Genomic DNA, 24,445 nt, shown 5'->3' with positions numbered 1-24,445 from the left:
GTGGTGAACCTGTGGAATTCTCTACCACAGAAAGTTGTTGAGGCCAATTCACTAAATATATTCAAAAAGGAGTTCGATGTAGTCCTTACTACTAGGGGGATCAAGGGGTATGGTGAGAAAGCAGGAATGGGGTACTGAAGTTGCATGTTCAGCCATGAACTCATTGAATGGCGGTGCAGGCGAGAAGGGCCGAATGGCCTACTCCTGCACCTAGTTTCTATGTTTCTATGTTTCTAAGAGAATTCTTGACAGATCACAAGGTCCAGGTTTTAGCACATACGCAGTGCATGCCTAAACACGGAACTTGCGAGGCCCCTACGGGCGTGTGCCCACCTCGTACGCACCCGTGCGCGTGCAGACAGAGCCTGATGAAAAATTGTTCTTGATCCTGGGCACCAAGAACATTTGGGCCAGCAAAACCCCTCCCGATCTACTAAAACACAAATATGTATGAAAAAAGTGTCCCATAGAATATCAACACACTGTATTAATAACAGAGTAAGCATTTGCTTCTAAGGTTCTTTATATCTGAACAAAACATTGCTTTGTTACTGGTGAACTGCAATGGCAAATGTCAGTATTTATATTGCAACGAATCTGCCATCTGCCTTGCCCCCTTCCGATAGTATTTTTAAAGGCTAGAATATTTTGATCAAGGTTGCATGCAGTTTGTTCAGAGTTATCATGAGTTTTACTGAGGGCCCCATACTTGCATGGGGCCCCTGGGTACAGGCATTGTAGGCCCACACGTTAATCGCGCAGGCTTGCAGAGCATATATAGTAAATCAGTTGGCATGTGAGTGAGAAGAAAACGCACTGTATCGCCTCTGAGTTTGTAAAGGCGGCTGCAATATACATAGATATTTATTGCAGTCTCGGTGTGTGTCGAGTTCTGTAACTGGCACTGAGGAGAAGGTAACATTGTATGTGCCATATATGGTCAGACAAAGCTTTAAAATGGAGGGTGTTATGTAAAAAAAGCTAAAGTTTAGCAACTGCTCTTTGCTTCAAACAGGCTGCAGGTAATACAACATAAAATTTTGTAAATAGGACATCATGCAAGCAGTTCCTTCTCACTCTGTCCTCACCGTGTTGCAATTTAAACTCACTGTCACACACTCTTAAGTCATTCTTCCCCAGGATCTCAGAACTATTTAACTCGTCACTGCCATCAATGTTCTTTTCCTTCTGTAGGCCACTGTGCTGAAAGTCTGGTTGGTGGTGGGGGTGAAATTATGCATGCCATTCAGTGCATGATACACCTGCTTGGCACCTCTACCATTGACCTCGCCAAAGTTTGTGTGGTCAGGGGATGTCCTTTTATGAACATGGCAATGACAGGTGCTTGCACCACGAGGCCGATTCTTGAATGGCTTCTCCCAAAGAGGCCATATACTGTGATGTATTCTGCCAGAGCCAGGCATTGTCAGAACCGGAACGGACAAGGAAATGACCCCCTCAGCCCAATGTGTAAGGGAGCCACTTGGAAAACAGTTAACAAAAAAACATTTCCTTGCCTGAAATCTTCAGGAATCCACACCATGATCCTCAGCCATAACGCCGAGGTAAGCAGTAGGCCACTTAGAAGTATAGATGAACAAAGGGACCTTGGAGTGCTTGTCCTCAGATCCCTGAAAGTAGCAGGCCAGTTGGATAAGGTGGTTAAGAAGGCATACGGAATGCTTGCCTTTATTGGCCAAGGCATAGAATATAAGAGCAGGGAGGTTATGCTTAAATTGTATAATACTCTGGTTAGGCCACAGCTGGAGTACTGCATGCAGTTCTGGTCACCGTATTATAGGAAGGACATGATTGCACTAGAGAGGATGCAGAGGAGATTTACTAGGATGCTGCCTGGAATGGAGAATCTTAGCTATGAGGACAGATTGGATAGACTGGGTTTGTTTTCATTGAAACAGTGGAGACTGAGAGCAGACCTCATTGAAGTGTACAAAATTTTGAGGGGCCTGGATATAATGGATATCAAGGGCCTATTTCCCTTGGTGGAGGGCTCAATTACGAGGGGGCATAGTTTTAAGGTGGTTAGTATAAGGTTCAGAGGGGATTTGAAGGGAGGCTTCTTCACGCAGAGGGTTGTGGGGATCTGGAACTCGATGCCTGGAAGGGTGGTGGATGCAGAAACCCTCACCACATTTAAAAGATGCTTGGATGTGCATTTGAAGTGCCGTAACCTGCAGGGTTAGGCACCTAGAGCTGGTAAGTGGGATTAGACTGGATAACCTCTTGTTGGCTGGCCAGTGTTCAATTCGCTGCAGTACTTACCATCTATAGATATGTGAAGAGAAAAAGATTAGTGAAGACTAATGTAGATCCCTTGCAGTCAGAATGAGGTGAATTCATAATGGGGAACAAGGAAATGGCAGACCAATTGAACAAACACTTTGGTTCTGTCTTCACTAAGGAAGACACGAATAACCTCCCGGAAATACTAGGGGAGCAAGGGTCTAGCGAGAAGGGGGAACTGAGGGAAATCCTTATTAGTCAGGAAATGGTGTTAGGGAAATTGATGGGATTGAAGGCCGATAAATCCCCAGGGCCTGATAGTCTGCATCCCAGAGTACTTAAGGAAGTGGCCCTAGAAATAGTAGATGCATTGGTGGTCATTTTCCAACATTCTATAGACTCTGGCTCAGTTCCAATGGATTGGAGGGTAGCTAATGTAACACCACTTTTTTAAAAAGGAGGGAGAGAGAAAACAGGGAATTATAGCCTGGTTAGCCTGACATTGGTGGTGGAGAAAATGCTGGAATCAATTATTAAAGATGTAATAGCAGCGCATTTGGAAAGCAGTGACAGGATCAGTCCAAGTCAGCATAGATTTATGAAAGGGAAATCATGCTTGACAAATCTTCTACAATTTTTTGAGGATGTAACTAGTAGAGTGGACAAGGGAGAACCAGTGGATATGGTGTGTTTGGACTTGCAAAAGGCTTTTGACAAGGTCCCACACAAGAGATTAGTGTGCAAAATTAAAGCACATGGTATTGGGGTAATGTATTGAAGTGGATAGAGAACTGGTTGGCAGACAAGAAGCAAAGTGTGGGAATAAACGGGTCCTTTTCAGAATGACAGGCAGTACCGCAAGGTTCAGTGCTGGGACCCCAGCTATTTACAATATAAATTAATAATTTAGACAAAAGAATTGCATGTGATATCTCCAAGTTTGCAGATGACACTAAGCTGGGTGACAGTGTGAGCTGTGAGGAGGATGCTAAGAGGCTGCAGGGGGACTTGAATAGGTTAGGTGAGTGGGCAAATGCATGGCAGACGCAGTATAATGTGGATAAGTGTGAGGTTATCCACTTTGGTGGCAAAAACAGGAAGGCAGATTATTATCTGAATGGTGACAGATTATTAAAGGGAGAGGTACAACGAGATCTGGGTGTCATGGTACATCAGTCATTGAAGGTAGGCATACAGGTACAGCAGGCAGTAAAGAAAGCTAATGGCATGCTGGCCTTCATAGCGAGGGGATTTGAGTATAGGAGCAGGGCCTTGAGTATTGTGTGCAGTTTTGGTCTCCTAACCTGAGGAAGGACTTTCTTGCTATTGAAGCAGTGCAACGGAGGTTCACCAGACTGATTCCCAGGATGGCAGGACTGACATATGAAGAAAGACTGGATCGACTAGGCTTATATTCACTGGAATTTAGAAGAATGAGAGGAGATCTCATAGGAGCATATAAAATTCTGATGGGATTGGACAGGTTAGATACAGGAAGAATGTTCCCGATGTTGGGCAAGTCCAGAACCACGGTCACAGTCTAAGGATAAGGGGTAAGCCATTTAGGACCGAGATGAGGAGAAACGTCTTCACTCAGAGAATTGTGAACCTGTGGAATTCTCTTCCACAGAAAGTTGTTGAGGCAAGTTCGTTAGATATATTCAAAAGGGAGTTAGATGTCACCCTAACGGCTAAAGGAGTCAAGGGGTATGGAGAGAAAGCAGGAATGGGGTATTGAAGTTGCATGATCAGCCATGATCATATTGAATGGTGGTGCAGGCTCGAAGGGCCGAATGGCCTACTCCTACACCTATTTTCTATGTTTCTATGTGATCTCCTGGACTCCTGGATGGGTCGGAGAGGAATTTTCCAAAATTTATTTTCCCCAATTGGCCTGGGTTTTTGTCATGTATCTCACACCACTGTATATAACTGTATCTTACCATGCTATACATGACTGTAACTAGATATGACCTGTAACCACAAGCTTACTTTACCACCAGGGGTGCACATGCAGGAGACACTGCACACCTGTCCCACATAGTTATATAAAGGCAGGTCTCCGGCAAGTGTGGCATTCCAGAGCTGTGAAATAAAGGTGCAGGTCCTGAGTGACCTTGACTTCAGCTTGTGCCTTGTGTAAGTCTGTACTGCAGGGTCAGGACTTTACAGTGGCGACGAGTTACGGGATCACAGAATCCACAGAATGGCTACCAACGGCTCAGATGAGCAATACAATGCTGGAGATAATTGGGAGGACTTTATAGAAAGGCTCCAGCAAAGCTTTGTAACCAAAGACTGGTTGGGCGATGATAAGGCAGACAAGAGAACAGCCCATTTCTTGACCAGCTGTGGCTCGAAAACATACACTTTAATGAAGGACCTGCTGGCACCCGAGAACCACCAAGCAAGTCATTTGAAGAGTTGAGCACACTGGTAAGAGACCACCTGAAGCCAGCGAGCAGCCTACACATGGTCAGACACAGGTTCTACAACTACAGATGCTGTGTAGGCCAGAGCATAGCCGACTTTGTGGCGGAACTTCGGAGGTTGGCTAGTTTATGTGAGTTCTACAATGAACTAAGGAGAGAAGTACTGAGAGACTTTTTTATTGAAGGAATAGGCCACGCAGGCATATTCCAAAAGCTCATAGAGACCAAGAACTTGACCCTAGAGGCAGCAGCACTGGTCGCACAGACATCCTTGGCAGGAGAAGAAGAAACGAGCTTGATATACTGTGGGTACGACAACTAACGAAACAAGGGGTTCACAGCTATCCCGACACACAGACAAAGGCAGCAGAGCGGGCCCTCAACAGTGGTGCCAGAAGCCATCAAGGGCCACATGAACGGTCGTTCACACCTCATCAACCCACAATGCGAGCAATCAACTACAAACTGAAAGAAGCTCAAGAGAGATCAGCCAGACGCAGCTCATCCTTCGGAAACAATGGAAGCGGTCTGTGCTGGAGATGTGGGGGAAGGCACTCATCAAGGGGGTGTCGATTTCAGCATGCCGTTTGCAGAAACTGCAACTATACAGGGCATCTGGCCCGCATGTGCAGAAAAACAGCAGCTCGGCTGGTATACGAATCGGAAGTGTCGGGAAGCGGACCAGAAGACGGTGGGGACAGTGCCCGGGATACTGGGGTACAGCGGGTCAACATGATCAATGTCCACTGTTCTTACAACAAGACGCCTCCAATTATGATGAGGGTCCTACTCAACGCGATACCCGTCAAGATGGAACTGGACACGGGAGCGAGTCAATCTCTCATGAGCGTCCAACAATTTGAACAGCTGTGGCCGCACAAAAGCAACAGACCAAAACTCACAAGGGTCGACACCAAACTAAGGACCTATACCAAAGAAATCGTCCCAGTCCTTGGCAGCGCCATGCTCTCAGTCACACATAAAGGGACGGTGAATCGACTTCCCCTGTGGATTGTCCCCGGAGATCTCCCAGCACTGTTGGGGAGAAGCTGGCTGGCAAAACTAAATTGGAAATCGGATGATGTTCACACCATGTCGTCAGAGGAACGGACCTCCTGTTTAACAGTTCTAAGTGTCTTAATGCAAGGAGTATCCGCAATAAGGTGGATGAATTAACTGTGCAAATAGATGTTAACAAATATGATGTGATTGGGATTACGGAGACGTGGCTCCAGGATGAGCAGGGCTGGGAACTCAACATCCAGGGGTATTCAACATTCAGGAAGGATAGAATAAAAGGAAAAGGAGGTGGGGTAGCATTGCTTGTTAAGGAGGAGATTAAGGCAATAGTTAGGAAGGACATTAGCTTGGATGATGTGGAATCTATATGGGTAGAGCTGCAGAACACCAAAGGGCAAAAAACGTTAGTGGGAGTTGTGTACAGACCTCCAAACAGTAGTAGTGATGTTGGGGAGGGCATCAAACAGGAAATTAGGGGTGCGTGCAATAAAGGTGCAGCAGTTATAATGGGTAACTTTAATATGCACATAGATTGGGCTAACCAAACTGGAAGCAATACGGTGGAGGAGGATTTTCTGGAGTGCATAAGGGATGGTTTTTTAGACCAATATGTCGAGGAACCAACTAGGGGGGAGGCCATCTTAGACTGGGTGTTATGTAATGAGAAAGGATTAATTAGCAATCTCGTTGTGCGAGGCCCCTTGGGGAAGAGTGACCATAATATGGTGGAATTCTGCATTAGGATGGAGAATGAAACAGTTAATTCAGAGACCATGGTCCAGAACTTAAAGAAGGCTAACTTTGAAGGTATGAGGCGTGAATTGGCTGAGATGGATTGGCGAATGATACTTAAGGGGTTGACTGTGGATGGGCAATGGCAGACATTTAGAGACCGCATGGATGAACTACAACAATTGTACATTCCTGTCTGGCATAGAAATAAAAAAGGGAAGGTGGCTCAACCGTGGCTATCAAGGGAAATCAGGGATAGTATTAAAGCCAAGGAAGTGGCATACAAATTGGCCAGAAATAGCAGCGAACCTGGGGACTGGGAGAAATTTAGAACTCAGCAGAGGAGGACAAAGGGTTTGATTAGGGCAGGGAAAATGGAGTATGAGAAGAAGCTTGCAGGGAACATTAAGACGGATTGCAAAAGTTTCTATAGATATGTAAAGAGAAAAAGGTTAGTAAAGACAAACGTAGGTCCCCTGCAGTCAGAATCAGGGGAAGTCATAACGGGGAACAAAGAAATGGTGGACCAATTGAACAAGTACTTTGGTTCGGTATTCACGAAGGAGGACACGAACAACCTTCCGGTTATAAAAGGGGTCGGGGGGTCTAGTAAGGAGGAGGAACTGAGGGAAATCCTTATTAGTCGGGAAATTGTGTTGGGGAAATTGATGGGATTGAAGGCCGATAAATCCCCAGGGCCTGATGGACTGCATCCCAGAGTACTTAAGGAGGTGGCCTTGGAAATAGTGGATGCGTTGACAGTCATTTTCCAACATTCCATTGACTCTGGATCAGTTCCTATGGAGTGGAGGGTAGCCAATGTAACCCCACTTTTTAAAAAAGGAGGGAGAGAGAAAACAGGGAATTATAGACCGGTCAGCCTGACATCGGTAGTGGGTAAAATGATGGAATCAATTATTAAGAATGTCATAGCAGTGCATTTGGAAAGAGGTGACATGATAGGTCCAAGTCAGCATGGATTTGTGAAAGGGAAATCATGCTTGACAAATCTTCTGGAATTTTTTGAGGATGTTTCCAGTAGAGTGGATAAGGGAGAACCAGTTGATGTGGTATATTTGGACTTTCAGAAGGCGTTCGACAAGGTCCCACACAAGAGATTGATGTGCAAAGTTAGAGCACATGGGATTGGGGGTAGTGTGCTGACATGGATTGAGAACTGGTTGTCAGACAGGAAGCAAAGAGTAGGAGTAAATGGGTACTTTTCAGAATGGCAGGCAGTGACTAGTGGGGTACCGCAAGGTTCTGTGCTGGGGCCCCAGCTGTTTACACTGTACATTAATGATTTAGATGAGGGGATTAAATGTAGTATCTCCAAATTTGCGGATGACACTAAGTTGGGTGGCAGTGTGAGCTGCGAGGAGGATGCTGTGAGGCTGCAGAGCGACTTGGATAGGTTAGGTGAGTGGGCAAATGCATGGCAGATGAAGTATAATGTGGATAAATGTGAGGTTATCCACTTTGGTGGTAAAAACAGAGAGACAGACTATTATCTGAATGGTGACAGATTAGGAAAAGGGGAGGTGCAAAGAGACCTGGGTGTCATGGTACATCAGTCATTGAAGGTTGGCATGCAGGTGCAGCAGGCGGTTAAGAAAGCAAATGGCATGTTGGCCTTCATAGCAAGGGGATTTGAGTACAGGGGCAGGGAGGTGTTGCTACAGTTGTACAGGGCATTGGTGAGGCCACACCTGGAGTATTGTGTACAGTTTTGGTCTCCTAACCTGAGGAAGGACATTCTTGCTATTGAGGGAGTGCAGCGAAGGTTCACCAGACTGATTCCCGGGATGGCGGGACTGACCTATCAAGAAAGACTGGATCAACTGGGCTTGTATTCACTGGAGTTCAGAAGAATGAGAGGGGACCTCATAGAAACATATAAAATTCTGACGGGGTTAGACAGGTTAGATGCAGGAAGAATGTTCCCAATGTTGGGGAAGTCCAGAACCAGGGGTCACAGTCTAAGGATAAGGGGTAAGCCATTTAGGACCGAGATGCGGAGGAACTTCTTCACCCAGAGAGTGGTGAACCTGTGGAATTCTCTACCACAGAAAGTTGTTGAGGCCAATTCACTAAATACATTCAAAAAGGAGTTCGATGAAGTCCTCACTGCTAGGGGGATCAAGGGGTATGGCGAGAAAGCAGGAATGGGGTACTGAAGTTGAATGTTCAGCCATGAACTCATTGAATGGCGGTGCAGGCTAGAAGGGCCGAATGGCCTACTCCTGAACCTATTTTCTATGTTTCTATGTTTCTAAGTCGATTTGAACATCTCCTTCAGCCAGGTGTGGACACCTTCAAAGGGGCTAAAGTTAAAATCTACATCACACAGGATGCTAGACCGGTCCATCACAAGGCTAGAGCTGTGGCTTATTTGATGAGGGAAAAGATTGAATATGAACTGGACCGGCTTCTGCAGGAAGGCATTATCTCACCGTGGAATTTAGCGACTGGGCAAGTCCCATCGTCCCCGTCATGAAGCCTGATGGATCCGTACGAATCTGTGGGGATTACAAATCTACCATAAACAGAGTCTCCCGACAGGACCAATACCTGCTGCCCAGAGTGGAGAACCTATTGGCTGGAGGAAAACTTTTCTCGAAACTAGATCTCACATTTGCGTATATGACGCAAGAACTGACTGAAGAGTCTCAGCTACTCACCACCATCAACACACATCGAGGCCTTTTCATGTACAATCGATGCCCATTCGGCATCAGGTCGGCAGCTGCTATATTCCAGCGACATGGACACTCTGCTCAAGTCCATCCCGGGGACGGTTGTGTTTCAAGACGACATACTCATCACGGGCAGGGACACCGACTCCCATCTCCACAATTTGGAGGAAGTACTAAAGCGATTGGATTGGGTAGTCCTAAGAGTTAAGAAATCCAAGTGCCTGTTTCTCGCGCCTGAGGTTGAATTTTTGGGCAGAAGGATTGCCGCTGATGGAATCCCCCCAACAGAATCCAAAACCGAAGCAATTCGCCTGGCACCCAGGCCCCGGAATGTCTCAGAACTGCGCACCTTTCTCGGGCTACTCAATTACTTTGGGAACTTTATGCAGAACTTGAGCACGCTGCTGGAGCCTCTCCACGTGCTACTCAGAAAGGGGTGCGATTGGTTTTGGGGCGACGCCCAAGAACACGCCTTCAATAAGGCACGTAACCTTCTATGTTCCAACAGTGTTTTGACTTTTTTTGACCCAGGTACAAAGCTAGTTCTTACATGTGATGCGTCAGCGTACGGGGTCTGGTGCGTTTTACAGTATGTCAATGGTGCGGGTAAATTACAACCCATAGCTTATGTCTCCAGGTCACTTTCGCGGGCGGAGCGCGGGTACGGTATGGTGGAGAAGGAGGCGCTCAGTTGCGTCTACGGTGTCAAAAAGATGCACCAATACCTTTTCGGGGCCAAGTTTGCATTAGAAACCAACCATAAACCCCTCACGTACCTGCTATCCGAGAGCGTGGCAATAAACGCCAATGCCTCGGCGCGCATTTAACGGTGGGCACTCATGCTGGCGTCTTACGACTACACAATAAGGCCGAGACCAGGCACAGACAACTGTGCCGTCGCGCTTAGCAGGCTACCCCTGACGACCACGGAAGGGTCCGACGAACAGGACTGTGAGATGGTCATGGCAATCAATGCCTTTGAGTCCACAGATACGCCCATGACGGCTCGCCAAATCAGAGCCTGGACGACCAGCGACCCCACGTTATCCTTAGTAAAGATGTGTTTTAACTGGAGACTGGGCAGAGGCTTGCGATGCCTGCCCCGAGGAGATCAAACCTTTCCATAGGCGCATGCATGAACTCTCACTACAGGCAGACTGCCTGATGTGGGGCAGCCGAGTAGTCATGCCTTTGCGAGGCAGAGAGGCGTTTGTCCGGGAGCTCCATCGTGAGTACCCGGGGATCATTCTCATGAAGGCCGTAGCCAGATCCCACGTCTGGTGGCCTGGCATTGACGCGGACTTGGAGCTCTGCGTCCGACGGTGCACCATTTGTGCCCAACTCAGCAATGCCCCCAGGGAGGTCCCCCTGAGCCCCTGGCCCACCAAACCGTGGTCGCGGGTGGACGTAGACTATGCGGGCCCATTCATGGGCAAAATGTTCCTCTTAGTCGTCGATGCATTTTCAACGTGGATCGAATGCACCATTTTAAACTCGAGCACCACCTCCACCACTGTGGAGAGCCTTAGAACCATGTTTGCAACACACGGAATTCCTAACATATTGGTTAGTGATAATGGTCCGTGCTTCACCAGCGCAGAATTCCAAGATTTTATAGTTGACCACGGCATAAATCACGTTAAGACGGCACCGTTCAAGCCGTCTCCAATTGCCAGGCGGAGCGAGCAGTGCAAATCATTAAACAAGGCATGCTTAAAATCCAAGGTCCCATGCTGCAGAGCCGCCTGTCGCGACTGCTGCTGGCATATAGATCTCGTCCACATTCGTTGACTGGGGTTTCCCCCGCGCAACTACTGATGAAACGGACCTTAAAGACGAGGCTCTCGTTAATCCTCCCAGACATGCATGAAATTGTTGAGGCAAAGCGCCGGAAGCTAACTGAGTACCTTGATCGAAATTCGAGGGGGAGGTGGAATGAGATAGGGGACAAAGTGTTTGTGCTAAGCTATGGCAGGGGTCCCAAATGGCCTGCAGGGACAGTAACAGGCAAGGAAGGAAACAGGCTACTGGTTGTACAAATGGACAATGGCCAAACCTGCCGGAGGCATGTAGACCAAGTAAAAAGTAGATTTCCCAACAACACTGCAGAACCAGAGGCAGATTACAATGTGAAACTCACACCACATCTGGTGGACAGACAGAGGGAACAACCTGAGGAAAGGGCAGTCTCAACAGACAGCCCAGGCAAGACACCAACAATCATACTGAACGAAACAGACAGCCCAGGCGAGATACCAGCAATCACCCCGAAAGAACAACTGGCACCAAGGCAAACAACTGAACCACAACTAAGACGCTCCACGCAAGAGCGCAGACCACCTGTGAGACTGAATCGATAAAGGCAATAAGACCTTGGGGGAGAGTGATGTCATGTATCTCACATCACTGTATATAACTGTATCTTACCATGCTATACATGACTGTAACTAGATATGACCTGTAACCACAAGCATACTTTACCACCAGGGGTGCACTTACAGGGTGCACTGCACACCTGTCCCACACAGGTATATAAAGGCAGGTCTCAGGCAAGTGTGGCATTCCAGAGCTGTGAAATAAAGGTGCAGGTCCTGAGTGACCTTGACTTCAAGATGTGCCTGGTGTAAGTCTGTACTGCAGGGTCAGGACTTTACAGTTTTTATCTGTTTTTTGCCTCTCCCAGGAGATCACATAGCTCTGGTTGGGCTGGAGTGTAGAATGTATGGTGTAAGGGGTGTCGCAGTCATGTGGGGTGGACTGGTTGGACTGGATGCTCTTTACCTTGCTGCCATTATTCATTGTTCATAGGTTTATATATAACCTTCAGGGCTGCTGTCCGAGGCCCGTGTGAACATAAGAACATAAACATACAGGAGTAGGCTATCTAGCCCCTCCAGCCTGCTCTGCCATTCAACAAGATCATGGCTGATCTGGCCGTAGATTCAGCTCCACTTACCCGCCCGCTCCCCAAAACCCTTAATTCCCTTATTGGTTAAAAATCTATCTATCTGTGATTTGAATACATTCAATGAGCTAGCCTCAACTGCTTCCCTGGGCAGAGAATTCCACAGATTCACAACCCTCTGGGAGAAGAAATTCCTTCTCAACTTGGTTTTAAATTGGCTCCCCCGTATTTTGAGGCTGTGCCCCCTAGTTCTAGTCTCCCCGACCAGTGGAAACAACCTCTCTGCCTCTATCTTGTCTATCCCTTTCATTATTTTAAATGTTTCTATAAGATCACCCCTCATCCTTCTGAACTCCAACGAGTAAAGACCCAGTCTACTCAATCTATCATCATAAGGTAACCCCCTCATCTCCGGAATCAGCCTAGTGAATCGTCTCTGTACCCCTTCCAAAGCTAGTATATCCTTCCTTAAGTAAGGTGACCAAAACTGCATGCAGTAGTCCAGGTGCGGCCTCACCAATACCCTGTACAGTTGCAGCAGGACCTCCCTGCTTTTGTACTCCATCCCTCTTGCAATGAAGGCCAACATTCCATTCGCCTTCCTGATTACCTGCTGCACTTGCAAACTAACTTTTTGGGATTCATGCACAAGGACCCCCAGGTCCCTCTGCACCGCAGCATGTTGTAATTTCTCCCCATTCAAATCATATTCCCTTTTACGGTTTTTTTTCCAAGGTGGATGACCTCACATTTTCTGACATTGTATTCCATCTGCCAAACCTTAGCCCATTCGCTTAACCTATCTAAATCTCTTTGCAGCTTCTCTGGGTCCACTACACAACCCGCTTTCCCACTAATCTTTGTGCCATCTGCAAATTTTGTTACACTACACTTTGTCCCCTCTTCCAGGTCATCTATGTATATTGTAAACAGTTGTGGTCCCAGCACCGATCCCTGTGGCACTAACCACTGACTCTCTGCTTTCTGTTAGTTAGCCAATTCTCTATCCACGTTAATACATTTCCTCTGACTCCGCATACCTTTATCTTCTGCAGTAACCTTTTGTGTGGCACCTTATCGAATGCCTTTTGGAAATCCAAATACACCACATCCATCGGTACATCTCTAGCCACCATGCTCGTTATATCCTCAAAGAATTCCAGTAAAGTAGTTAAACATGATTTCCCCTTCATGAATCCATGTTGCGTCTGCTTGATTGCACTATGCCTATCTAGATGTCCTGCTGTTTCTTCCTTAATGATAGCTTCAAGCATTTTCCCCACTACAGATGATAAACTAACCGGCCTATAGTTACCTGCCTTTTGTCTGCCCCCTTTTTTAAACAGAGGTGTTACATTAGCTGCTTTCCAATCCGATGGTACCTCCTCAGAGTCCAGAGAATTTTGGTAGATTATAACGAGTGCATCTGCTATAACTTCCTCCATCTCTTTTAATACCCTGGGATGCATTTCATCAGGACCAGGGGACTTGTCTACCTTGAGTCCTATTAGTCTGTCTAGTACTACCTCCTTAGTGATTGTCTCAAGGTCCTCCCTTCCCACATTCCCGTGACCAGCAATTTTTGGCATGGTTTTTGTGTCTTCCACTGTGAAGACCAAAGCAAACTAATTGCTTAAGGTCTCAGCCATTTCCATATTTCCCATTATTAAATCCCCCTTCTCATCTTCTAAGGGACCAACATTTACTTTAGTCACTCTTTTCCGTTTTATATATCGGTAAAAGCTTTTACTATCTGTTTTTATGTTTTGCGCAAGTTTACTTTCAAAATCTATCTTTCCTTTCTTTATTGCTTTCTAAGTCATTCTTTGCTGTCGTTTAAAATTTTCCCAATCTTCTAGTTTCCCACTAACCTTGGCCACCTTATATGCATTGGTCTTTAATTTGATACTCTCCTTTATTTCCTTGGTTATCCACGGCTGGTTAACCCTTCTCTTACCTCCCTTTTTTACTGGAATATATTTTTGTTGAGCACTATGAAAGAGCTCCTTAAAAATCCTCCACTGTTCCTCAATTGTGCCACCGTTTAGTCTGTGTTCCCAGTCTACTTTAGCCAACTCTGCCCTCATCCCACTGTAGTCCCCTTTGTTTAAGCATAGTACGCTCGTTTGAGACACTACTTCCTCACCCTCAATCTGTATTACAAATTCAACCATACTGTGATCATTCATTCCGAGAGGATCTTTTACTAGGAGATCGTTTATTATTCCTGTCTCATTACACAGGACCAGATCTAAGATAGCTTGCTCCCTTGTGGGTTCTGTAACATACTGTTCTAAGAAACAATCCCGTATGCATTCTATGAATTCCTCCTCAAGGCTACCCCGTGCGATTTGACTTGACCAATCGATATGTAGGTTAAAATCCCCCATGATTACTGCCGTTCCTTTTTCACATGTCTCCATTCTTCCCTTGATTGTGGCACTTTGTCGGCCGGCACGGTCATGATAGGCCAAAATGGCCTCCTTCTGCATTGTAGATTTCTATATTTCTATGTAAACATAGAACATAGAAACATAGAAAATAGGTGCAGGAGCAGGCCATTCAGCCCTTCTAGCCTGCACCGCCATTCAATGAGTTCATGGCTGAACATGAAACTTCAGTACCCCCTTCCTGCTTTCTCGCCATAACCCTTGATCCCCCGAGTAGTAAGGACTTCATCTAACTCCCTTTTGAATATATTTAGTGAATTGGCCTCAACTACTTTCTGTGGTAGAGAATTCCACAGGTTCACCACTCTCTGGGTGAAGAAGTTTCTCCTCATCTCGGTCCTAAATGGCTTACCCCTTATCCTCAGACTGTGACCCCTGGTTCTGGACTTCCCCAACATTGGGAACATTCTTTCTGCAATGGCCAAAGGGCAGCCAGGGTACTGTCCCTGCCAGTGTATCGGATCCCAAGGAATGCAGGAACATCCACCCTTGGGGAGTCCTCATCCCCAACGTCACCCTCTCCTGTACTCGTCACCTTACATGGGGCAAGCAGAGACTCCACACCTTACAAGGCTGGATCCGACCTCATATCCAGCCTTTCCTGTGCAGTGTGGTCAGAACTGCAGTGAAAGTGCTTTGGAAGGGCCACCAATTTACTGGCCCCTGCAAGTTTTTATAACCAAACTAGTCACCAAACTAGTATATATTAATTAATCCCATTCTCTTGTACTCTTTACAACTTTGGTTGTGTCTTGTAATAAAAACTGTCTTTTTACCTCGGCTATTCTGCAAAAGTACTTTTAGTTGGAAATCTTATGCTCATTTCACTTCCCTCAGAATATACAATATATTTTTTGATTAAAGCACTAATATTTGCAAGTATAATATCATTGCAGTTCCTCAGTTAGCCTTATTCCTCAGTTTGGCTGTTCATAAGCCTAGACGATAATTTAGTGATGATACTCATAGAATTACAAACTATCTATAAGCACAGAAACAGGTCATACAACATAACATATCCTTCTATTCCTTTCTCCCCATAGATATTATTTATATAGCTTCCCCTCAAATGTATCTACCTCAGAAACAATTAGCTGTGCACTGAGGGTGTGTTTTATTAATAATTCTCTGACACCTTCTAGAATGGTTCTTACTGAATTATTCTTACAGCTCTGACATAAGGAAAGAAACTAGGAGAAGGCACTGTCAGTGTGAAGGCAAGTGTCTCTATTTCTCCTACCACATCTTTTTCTATAAGTCATGCAAGAAAAAATAAAAGTCCCCCAAAAATCCCCAAATCATTTTAAGAATTAAATCTCCCATTATACGCCAGCATGGACCTGCTGGGCCAAATGACCTGTGTCTGTGCTGTTAATACTATGTAAAACACACGCAATATTTATTTGCCTGAAAAAAACCGAAATTTTTATTTTTTTATTCGTTGCCAATCTTTCCAATTCTTTGTCAGATCATCTTGTCAGATTACAAACGCCAGAGGTCACCTTGGGCCCATTCAAGGATCACTCTGCGCCAATGCTCTTAGCCAAAAGGCCTAGAGCCACTGCACCGTTCCTGGAAGTACTGCAATACCAGGTTCGTGCCATGGAGGTGGATGTGTGCCCCTCACCCACCTCCTTGAAAAAAACCGAAATGTTCTGTAAAACATTTTTTCGCATGCAAGAATAAACATGGAAACAGAACACTCTGGCTGAGAACATTCGATTCAGGCACTTCACTGCTTGTTGAGAGTGGCAAAGAAACCATATTGTTGACTGCGTTAGAAGGGCTGTAACAACATGAGTAATATGAGTAAAAATAGACAACAAAATTGCAAAGCCTCTTCAAAGATGAGATTGCAAAATATGTTGAAGTAAACTGTTTAACATGCTAATATTTACTCAGTAATTTCAGGGCCCAGCTTAATAAAGCACGATTAAACTGTAGGCATTTTCAGCTCAGTGTTTAATTCTGTCAGGATACAGCAGGGATCAATGTTTTAAATAAAAACGCATGGCTCCTAAGCGCTGTGACCTTTGCTGTGTTACAGTTTATTGCTGCCTTATAATTTTTTTAAAATGTTGTCTTGTTTGAATCGTTGAATAAAATTTCCTACGTTTATTTTCTACCTCACTGCACAGTTACCTTACCGTTACCAGCATTTTTGCAAGACTTGAAACATGTTGGTACTTGGCAATATCTGCAACTTTGCCAAGTATTTCTTATTTATTATTACTAGAAACATAGAAACATAGAAACATAGAAAATAGGTGCAGGAGTAGGCCATTCAGCCCTTCTAGCCTGCACCGCCATTCAATGAGTTCATGGCTGAACATGCAACTTCAGTACCCCCTTCCTGCTTTCTCGCCATACCCCTTGATCCCCCGAGTAGTAAGGACTTCATCTAACTCTTTTTGAATATATTTAGTGAATTGGCCTCAACTACTTTCTGTGGTAGAGAATTCCACAGGTTCACCACTCTCTGGGTGAAGAAGTTTCTCCTCATCTCGGTCCTAAATGGCTTACCCCTTATCCTTAGACTGTGACCCCTGGTTCTGGACTTCCCCAACATTGGGAACATTCTTCGGTAGTGGGCTTTCAAATACTATCAAATCTCAGAGTACAACTGCCGTCAGACCGCTTATCTGATATTGTCATAGATGAGCCAGGATTTCCTCTAATTAAACTGGAAGACCAAAACCATCATTTTTGGCTCGTCTCACTTGTCAGTGACTCCATCCCCTACCTGATTGCTCATTCAGGTTGAAACAAGCTCTTTGCACACTCAGCATCCTGTTTCACTCAGAATTGAGTGTGTAGTCCCGTACTTAGACAGCTTAACTGCACCTTCATTCAGTGCCAGCCTCCGTCCCTACCTCACCTCCACTGCTGCTGAAACCTTTGTGCACACCTTCATAAATTCTAGACTCAACTTCTCCAACGCCCTCCTTGCTGGCCTGCCCTTCCAAAAACTCCAACTCATCCAAACCTCGTCTCCAAAGTTTTATGTAGCACTACATCTCACTTGGCCATTGCCTGACCTCTTTGACCTATACTGACTACCTGTCCACAATCCATTGAATTTCAATTCCTCAGCCGTATCTACAAGTCCCTCCGGCGGCTCACCCTCGAGGTCCCTCCATGGCCTTATCGCAGTCTACCTCTGCAATCTCCTCTAACCTTATGCCTGTACCCTCTGGCCCTCACGTCCTTTGCATTCTGTTCTTCTCTTACCCAACCAATGGCCTTCGGCTGTCTCAGTTCTACTCTCGAGAACTCCCACCCTAAACCCTTCAGTCTCTTTACCTTCTATCCTGCCTTTATATGCCTTCTCAGAACCCATCTCGTCAAGCAAGTTTTCAGTCACCTCTCCGAACTTTCCCAGAACATCTAACCCTTTCTTCCTTTTTGAATCGCTTTGGGGTGTTTTTCCACATTAAATTGCTACATAAATGTGAGTTGTTGCTGTAAGACAGAACACGAGGTATATCAAAAAGTGGTGTTTTAAACCTCTGTGATCATAGAAGGAAAGGAGAATGAGGAAGGTAGGGATTTCCACAGTTTGGGGACTTGATAAAGAATGAGAAATGGTGCAGGAATTTCCCTTGCAGTGCGTTGCACAGCAATTATCTTCACTTTTGACAAGGTATTATGGGTTCATTTAACTGGTTTGTACAGCAAGTGTGTAGATAGCAAAGAGTCAATGGTGTGACATTGAAAAAACAGCATAAGAGAACTTAGCAGCATTCCCCTTCCCCCTCATATTGACTTGTAGATACATTATGGTGTAAAAGCCAACTTTTAAAGGCAGCAGATATGTTTTGATTGAAACGTTTGGTGCAATATTTTTTCTATATTAGGCGATAGATGTGCTGCAATTGAATTCATTGTTGAAAATGCCAAAAGACAGGCTCAACACAACACACTTGTAATGAAAAATAACAGCTATAAACACGTCACACTTCACATTCACCTGTATTCACTGTGAATCAGTACAAATGGCAAGAATTACTTCCAGCTAGCCGTGGGCAGCGTAGGAGAGAGCTAAATGTCTTGGCTGCTAAATTCAAAATTTCAATTTTACAGACTAGGTTTAGAGGAGTAATTGACATCATGGAGATGTTGTAATCACACCTAGGAGGTGAATGAATACATTTCTATGGAGGATTATATATTCATTGAAATATTTGACATTAAGATTTTTTTAAATAAATTTTATTTAAGTATACTTAATTAGCAATTTTGTTTCTAAATGTATATACTGCTGAAACGTGTTACTAACATTCAAAAGTGAAACTGATGATATTTTACCTATAATCTGTTATCATATCTATGTGTAGTGTCATTCTTTGTTCATGAACATTCATGTTATATTTTTATTTTTATAAAATTAATCAAATTCCAAGAATCAATGAAACGTATACAAGATTGTAACTGATAGCCAGTGAGGATTTCAGGTAGAACAACAAATGTAATATTCATGATTTAATATATTATTGCTCATATTCCATGTTAATAACATACATGGTTAAATTATATCTGCCTGTTTATATTCTTTGTTATTAGCACCTACCACCCACAACCTCCTCCCCCACATTTGATTCTCTCCTTGCCTTTCCAAAGTGCCAATCACACTGCGGCACATTTCAGTGGCTGTTAACTGCACTCCAATATCTCTGTCTTGATTTTAACTCGGGGCACGAGTGTGGTATGGGAGGAGGACGGGACGAGCGTCAAACTCACAAGGCCAGACGGCATGAAGCCCGGGTCCTTTTAACCTCCTGGATCTCATTACTATGTCCCAGGACTGATTCCCGCCTGAACCTGATAGGAATGATGTGGAGGTCGGGAGTGCAGAAGCGGGAAAGCCGCCATTAAGGACCTAGGGAAACAGCCCATAGCAGTTGGGTCATTCAGGTTTGGGGTTGGTGGGAGTGGGTGGTTGAGGGTGGGGAGTCGGCTTCTGATCATGGTTGAGTGAAGGAAGGAAGCCTGGATTAGGGAAGGTCTAAAGTTTCTTCAAAAATTAAATATACTTACCTTCTCGGCCCTTTTCTGGGTGGGCTGCTGTGTGGTGCCAGGTTTCCCTGGTGATGCTGGCACTGGGCAACGAATGCCCACCCGCACATTAAAATTTCGTTAGGAACTGAACGACATTATCAGGCCCTGGACTTTTGTATTTCAATGAGACCCTTGCCTGACTGGGGCAAGGGCCTTGCACGCTGGTCAAAGCAAGCCTGTAAAAATAGTGCATGATGCAGTGGAGGTGAATACGATGAGCCGGACAGTGGTCTGATTTTAACCAGCATATGCCCTATTCTCATCAGACATAGGACATGCGGGGCGTTTAAAGAAAACATAAAAGAAAAGAATGAATAAGACAAAGGGGCCGAAATTGCCCCTTTGCACAGTGCCAGTTAGCGCCACCGGCCGGCACTAAAGGTGTGCTAATGAGTTGGCGCGCGAGTGCAGCGCCCACATCGACCCACGCATATTTGCCCACCTCTTCATCAATGGTGCTAAGGCTTTGTGCTTCGCTCGCTTGTGGTGCTCCTCTGCGCATGGCAATGATGAGGTCATCACTGTGCGCATCACCTCGTGACCACCCCGGAAGCTTAAGTGGCCTCGCACCCCTCCACCTAACGCTTGGCGTTGCCAACGACAGCTTTTGCTGTTGGATTGAGGTCGTGAGGCTGCAGGTCCAGTGAGATTTAAAGGTGCGCTGGTGGAGAAACTTTTTTGTCAGCCAAATTTTCTGACACTTTAAAATGATTTTGTTTTTCGCTTCTGCAACGGCCAAGATTGATTGCTGGGCCTAATTTTCTTTTGACTTCCATTGCTCCCCCTGCTTCAGTCAGCTCCATTGGCAGAGCACGACACTCTCTGCAACCCATGGGCTCAGTGCTGGCATTGGACCGCCTCCTGCATCGGAGAAGACAACAGCGTCGTCATTTTAGCCAGGCAGAGGCCTCGGGAGAGGGAAAAAGAAAGGCTGCCACTGGGAGAGGCACCTGCACTGGGAGAGGTCTATGCCAAGGATCAGAGAGAGGAACAGGGAGAGGGACAAACAGAGGCAGATGGAAAGATGCAGGGAGAGGTAAAGGGAGCAAGAGCAGCAGGCAGAGGCACAGCAGCAGGAGGATGCAGAGGGCCAGCAACAGCAGGACCAACATCAAGAGTGTTATATATGCAGACTATAGATATACTCTCTGTGTAGTCACTGTATAGTTGCATATGATGGAGACTTGTTACCTGATGTACAGTCAATAAGGTTTACACTGTGTATATACTATGCTGGCACCACTAGAGGGTGCAACTGGTGGGGACAGGGGTTTCATGCCCCTATGGCAGAGGCTGTCCACCAGAGGGCACTGCGGTGGGAGACCTAAGGGTCACCAGCATAGGTGTGCAGGGCCCAATATAAAAGGCTGCCCACCATGCTTGTGCCTCACTCTGGAGTTACAAATAAAGGACCAAGGTCACTACAGTGTGAGTACAACACAGTGCCTCATGGAGTCATTCATAAGTGCATTACAGGCATAACAAGGAGGTCCATGAGGACGTGGGGCGAGAAAGATGATTACACAGACGTGCGAACAGAAGGCCACACACACCCAGGGTGTTTCACCAACAGTTTCATACGTCCACATCTCTGAGGAGCAGTGTGTCCGAAGACTGCGATTTACTAAAGACATGGTGATGGAGTTGTGTCATCTGCTGCAGCCAGACCTTGAGCCTCAAACAAGGGCAAAAATGGCTCTCTCAGTAGCAGTGAAGGTCACCATTGCCCTAAATCTTAATGCCAATGGATCTTTCCAGGGAGCTGCCACAGCAGACATCTCCACCATCTCCCAGTATGCCGCCATTGCTCCATTCGTGGTGTCACAGAGGCTCTGTACAGAAGGAGGATGGAGTACATCTCATTCACCGTGTCGAGACAGAAGCAATGGGAGCACTCAACTGGCTTTGTGAGGATGGTGCGTTTCCCCATAGTGCAGGGTGCCATAGACTGCACTCACGTCCCTTTGACGGCTCCACACCAGAATTCTGAGATCTTTCGAAACCGAAAAGGATACCACTCATTCAATGTCCAGTTGGTGTGCGACCACAGAATCGCAATAATGGCCGTTAATGCCCGCTATCCTGGCAGCAGCCACGATGCCTTCATCCTGCGCCACACCGGTGTGCTAACTCGGTTCCAGCCACCCAATGCAGCTCCCGGCTGGCTCCCGGAGACCAGGGCTACCCGCTGACCAGGGCTACCTGTCATGCACCTGGTTCCTGATTCCTGCCCAGCACTCTTACAATGACAGCCATGCCGCCACCAGGTGCATCATTGAGCAGACCATCGGAATCCTTAAACAGAGGTTCCGCTGCCTGGACCGCTCAGGAGACGTCCTGCAGTACTCGCCTGAGCAGGTCTCCCTATTCATCGTCATCTGCTGCATGCTTAACCTGGCAATCATGAGGCCACAGCCATTGCCCGAAGACATAGCCTTTGCACCTCGGGAGGAGGAGGAGCAGAAGAACGAGGAGGAGGAGGAGCTGCAGGACCAGGAGGAGGAGGAGGAGGAGAAGCTGCAGGGTGAGGATAAGGAGGAACTGCAGGAGGAGACACAGCTGGCAGGTGCGTTGACAACGTCCCGAGACTGCAAGGGAGGTCCGAGACCGTCTAATAAGATCTCGGTTAAAATAAGCTCCTCGCTTCCATTGTGCGTCCCCATAAACACACCAATGAGCCCTTCCTTCCAGACCACATGCCCAGCAATGAAATGAGATACAAGACCAAACAGTAAAGATGACAAGCAACATTTATGTATAAAAAGTGCAACATCAACATAACATGTATCATTCACCATTGTGCAGCTCCTTATATCTCCTTTTACGTAAACTGACTATGCCGCCGTGTCTCTCCTGTGGCTGCAGCATGGCTGGTGGAAGGTTGCTGTATTTCTGGGCCAGAGACTATAGATGTCCTTCGAGGACGCCCTCGAACAGGTCTGGGCCTGGAAGGCCCGGTTGCAGACTGAAGCATCTCAGGCTGGGTGATAGCAGTCTGGACTGGCTGGGTGACAGCCGTGGATAGTTGCAATGACAGCGTGGCAGTGGTGGGATCATCCTGAGAGAAGACAGCAGGTTCCTGCTCCACTGAGCCAGTGCCACTCCCCCGGGGCAGCACCTCAGCCACGGCACCAATCTGGTGGAGCACAGATTGCCGTGCTGCTGCGGCAGCCTGCTGTGTGCCATCTTGGCCTGCGAAAGAAAGGAAACTTGGTGAGTAACTGCAGTTATGTATGTGGAAGAAATGCATGGGCAACTTAAGCAGCTGTGATTCTAAGCAAAGCATCAAATAAGCCAATAACTGTGAGCAGGCACATCCTGAGTTAAATGCTGCTTTGCTGAGTCTGCACAGAGGCTGCCTTATAAGAGTTACAGGTTCATAGGTAAGAGTTGGGGGAACATGTACTTACTTTGACAAGATGAGTGAAGTTACAGAACTTTTTGCGACAGTGTGGCTGTGCGGTCAAGGACGGAGGTGCCCGAAACCTTGGCAGCCACCTCCGCCCAGATAGCTCTAAGAGTCCGTGGAACGGTCTTCCAGCTGGAGGGAAAAGGATCGCCTCCTGTGTTCCACTGCCCCCACCAGTGTCTCCAATTCAGCGTCTGAGTACCTTGTGACCCTTGTACTGCCTCTCCCAGCAGCCATGACGACCCTCAGCAAACAGCTACTGAACTATGCGGAATAAGAGAATCAGCAGAACAAACCTGCAAGGTATCCCCTTTAAGAAGCCCAATGATCAGGTGACTCATGAGTGAATCAAACTCACCTGAAATTGGCTGCTGATTTTCTCCACCGCCCCTGCAGCGCCCCTCCAGCGCCATGCGGAGGCCATTTAGTGCTCCAACAGCGCAGCTCTCAGATTTCCTGAACCAAGTGCCGAAATGACAAACTTCATCCCGCCCATCTTGGCCAGCGCGAACTTTTCAGCTAATTCGAATTATACGCCCCAAAACGAACGCGGCCCCAAAGACTTAATAGTCTCTTTAAGGTTACTTAAATTGATAATTAATTCTAAGCTAATAGATTTTCAATTAGTCTCTGTTCTTGAATGACTAATGTTCTGTATATAGGTGGTGATTGATTATAGCCTGAACTGTAATTAATGTCATTTTCAATGGAAGTGTGGTACTTAATGCAATTTCATTAGAAGATATTAATAATTAATTTATTAACAAAACAAAATACTCATGAGGAATGAATGAATGAATGAATTTGCATGAGTTGCAAATTGCCCTTCGGGTTGCTGGCAGGAGTTGGCTTGGGCAACCAGTGGGAGCCAAGTTAATAAGGGAGAGGCAGTTTGACCTTTGTCTGCTTCTCGTTTATATTATCTGCTGTGAAAAACAGCACAATCTCCTCAACAATGGCCCCCAGCAAGACCTTCACCATCTCTATCCAGTCGTTCACAAGCACTTTTTGCTCCCGCTCGTCTTCTCAAGCATTTTAGGTCGTGCGAAATGGTAGATTATAGGGGGAAAAGTCTCGTGATGCTTTTTCTCATCCGTGTACTTGCTTTTTTTGTTCTAATTACCACTCAGGAAATGCACCTCACTGTTGAACTGACTGTTTATTTGGCAGGAAGCCAGCAGTAAAGGTTAGAAACCAATATGCTTAACTTGCAACATTTTGTCTGTTACGTTATAACTGGATGCACCTGCAAAGGCTCGAGTATCTGAAAGAAACACAATTAAAATAAATGTACCAAATTTATTATGTTCGGACCAATTGTATTAATTATTGTCTTAATGAAATGTTTATATCTCAGAATTTTGTTGCGCCGTTAGACTCATTCATTCTGGCTGGGAATGGAATCAGTAGTTAATTTGTGCACACCAGATGTGCCTCAGCTAGTTCAGCATTACTAAAATGTAATTTAAAAATAACCAAGTATGTCAGCTATAGCAGCA

The 24,445-nt window shown here is 46.0% G+C and overlaps 1 protein-coding gene and 1 long non-coding RNA gene across 7 annotated transcripts in view; one reads left to right on the top strand and one right to left on the bottom strand.

Moving 5' to 3' along the window:
- Positions 1-24,445, top strand: part of pde8b (phosphodiesterase 8B) — a 496,872-nt gene that overhangs the window by 222,072 nt on the left and 250,355 nt on the right. The gene's annotated exons all lie outside the window — the stretch shown is intronic.
- LOC139263834 (uncharacterized) overlaps positions 22,335-24,445 on the bottom strand; it is a 58,559-nt gene continuing 56,448 nt past the window's right edge. The window contains exon 4 of the long non-coding RNA XR_011593221.1: positions 22,335-22,729. This is a non-coding gene — a long non-coding RNA (uncharacterized lncRNA). The remainder of the gene's footprint in view (positions 22,730-24,445) is intronic.

This window comes from Pristiophorus japonicus, chromosome 1 (assembly GCF_044704955.1).
Source record: "Pristiophorus japonicus isolate sPriJap1 chromosome 1, sPriJap1.hap1, whole genome shotgun sequence".
NCBI lineage: Eukaryota > Metazoa > Chordata > Chondrichthyes > Pristiophoridae > Pristiophorus > Pristiophorus japonicus.
Note: the sequence above shows the minus strand (reverse complement) of the source record. Positions and strands in the feature narration are given on the sequence as shown.